Source organism: Somniosus microcephalus, chromosome 4, assembly GCF_052327205.1.
Source record: "Somniosus microcephalus isolate GS21.2 chromosome 4, FLI_Smic_1.0, whole genome shotgun sequence".
Lineage (NCBI taxonomy): Eukaryota > Metazoa > Chordata > Chondrichthyes > Squaliformes > Somniosidae > Somniosus > Somniosus microcephalus.
In genome coordinates, this window is record NC_140990.1 from 1,759,855 (window position 1) to 1,762,731 (window position 2,877).

General features: G+C 42.8%; 1 non-coding gene across 1 annotated transcript; it reads right to left on the reverse strand.

Annotated features, from left to right (window-relative positions):
• Window positions 1-488: 488 nt before the first annotated feature.
• On the reverse strand, window positions 489-560 carry trnad-guc (transfer RNA aspartic acid (anticodon GUC)). Its single transcript has one exon. It is a non-coding gene; the product is annotated as a tRNA-Asp (tRNA).
• Window positions 561-2,877: the final 2,317 nt, after the last annotated feature.

Below are 2,877 nucleotides of genomic sequence, written 5' to 3' on the forward strand. Positions count from 1 at the left end.
ATTTTACACTGGAAAGACTAATTTCTCCCCATCACAGAATTGAACCTCTGTCAGCCATGCAACAGGCGGCGATTGTGCACTGAATTGATGAGGAATTGACGAAAGTCACTGCTGGGCGTTCTCTGCAGAAGCTCAGAGCAAGAATGGCGCTGTGAACAGACCTGGGCTCATTCACCAGCCCCCGAGGGAGGAGTGAGCAAGGAGAGGGAACCAAAGAGCAAGAGAGACACGGAGAGAGGCACACAGAGAGAGACTGAGACGGAAACAGAGAGAGACTGGGGAACAGTGAATGAGACTGAGGAACAGTGAATGAGACAGAGAGGAAACCAGAGAGAGAGAGCTCTATACTAACGACGAACTGGTGCAGGAACTTGTTATGACAGTAAATCTTTTAAAATTATTTTAGTTGATGTTTTTTCTGTTCTACTTTCCCAAGGAAGTTTTAAGGAGTTGGCCAAAGCTTTAAAATTTTGAATTATAAAATCTACCTCCCCGTCGGGGAATTGAACCCCGGTCTCCCGCGTGACAGGCGGGGATACTCACCACTATACTAACGAGGAACTACTGAATATAAAATCTATCAGAGCAAGAATCGAGCTGTGAACAGTACTGAGAGAGAAAGAGAGGTTGAAACAGAAATGCATTTCCTCCTAAAATGCGAAAAATTCAACACATCAAGAAACATATTATTCAACAAGCTAAGCCAAACAACCCCAGATTTCAAGGAATTGGATGATCTGTCAAAATTGAGATTAGTCCTAGGAGAAGGAGACAGACCATACCTTGGGGCTAAATATGTAACAACATGTCACAACCTGAGGACTGTTTAAAAGTAAGACTGTTTAAAATTAATATTGAACGTACCAAATGAAGTAGAAAGACTGTTTAAAATTAATATTGTTTAAAAGTAATATTGTATATACCCAACAAATGTCAAATCGATTGACACCTACAGAATGTTGGAAAACTGAACATTTTTGCTATGTAAGCTTTGGCAATATGGTTCTCTGTAAACTTTCATGCCAATAAAGCATTTGAACTGAAACTGAACTGAGAGTGAGACGGGACAAACAGAGAAAGGGACAAATAGTGAGACAGAGAGACAGAGAGAGAAAGACAGAGAGATATTCAGAGAGATAAAGAGAGAGACAATGATAGATACAGAGAGAGAGAGACAAAAAAGGAGGCTTATGACAAATGTGTAACAGAGACAGAAAGAGAGAGTGAGAGAGACAAAGAGAGAGAATGAGAGGGAGACAGAGAGACCAGATAGTGTGACAGAGAGGGGTAGAGTCCGAATTCTCGTTCTCCTTGTTAGTCAAGAGTGACACTTGAGAAAATGCAGATTCAGCAGATGCCAAAATAGCACTTTAAGAATTAGAGTTAAATATGAGACAGAGAGAACCTGTCGGGGAATTGAATCCTCACCACTATACTATCAGGGACCTGGTAGAGGAAGTAGTTATGCAGTGTTTGAGACAAAGACTCCAACACACACACACAGACATGTGTGCCTGCTCTCTATGTTTATGTGTAAGTCACATATTTAATAAGCTTTTCTGAGTTTCATGGACTCATAGACACTTACAGCACAGAAGGAGGCCATTCGGCCCGCCGTGCCTGTGCTGTCTCTGTGAAAGAGCAGTCGTGCTCAGTCCCACCCCCCGCTTTTTGTCCGTAACCCTGTTAATCTCTTTCTCTCTGTCACTCTCGCCCTCCTCCGCACCCCACACAAAAGGGAGAGGGAAACAGAGAGAGAGAGAGAGAGCTCTATACTAACGGGGAACTGGTGCAGGAAGTTGTTATACAGTTCTTCATGTGCCAGTAAATCTTTTAAAATTATTTTGGTAGGCTTTTTTTCTGTTTTACTTTTCCAAGAAGGTTTTTAAGGAGTTGCCCAAAGGTTTAAAATTTGTGATGTTGAAATCGCCCTCCCCATCGGGAAATTGAATCCCGGTCTCCACTGTGACAGGCGGGGATACTCACCACTATACTAATGAGGAACTGATATACTGGCTGCTGCTAGAATCGAGCTGTGAACAGAACTTGACAAATGAGAAAGACAGGGACAAAGAGAGACAGAGACAGACAGAGAGACAGTCAGAGAAAGACAGAGAGAGACACAGAGAGAGAAACAGACAGAGACAGAGAGGGAAAACGACAGAGAGCCATACAGAGAGAGAGAGACAGAAAGAAACAGACAGATAGCCATACAGTGAGAGATAGACAAAGAGAGAGACAGGCAGAGAGACAGACAGAGGGAGAGACAGAGAGAGAGACAGAGAGAAACAGACAGAGACAGAGAGAGAAAACGACAGAGAGCCATACAGAGAGAGATAGAGAGAGAGACAGACAAAGAGAGAGACAGACAGAGAGACAGACACACAGACAGACAGAGACAGACAGACGGAGAGAAACAGACAGAGAAAGACAGAGAGCCATACAGAGAGAGAGAGACAGAAACAAACAGACAGATAGCCATACAGTGAGAGATAGACAAAGAGAGAGACAGACAGAGAGACAGACAGAGAGAGAGACAGAGAGAAACAGAGAGAGAGAGAAAAAGAGAGTGAGAGAATGAGAGGGACACAGATAGTGAGACAGAGAGAGGTGGGGACTGAAAGATGTAAAAACATTTCATGAACCCTACTCTTTGTTAGTTGAGAGTGACAGAGAGAGTGAGGGAAAAATGCAGATTCAGCAGATGCCAAAATAGGACTTGAAGAATTACATATGAGATCTTTCTTTCCTTATCTATAAACATCTCATAGTTTGTTGGAGAATCAACTGATGACAAATGAGTGTCACTGAGCAGGATGAAAGGAGATGGATCTTAAATTAAAGAGTTACCAGTACTGGGGCTTGAAACCACGTGGA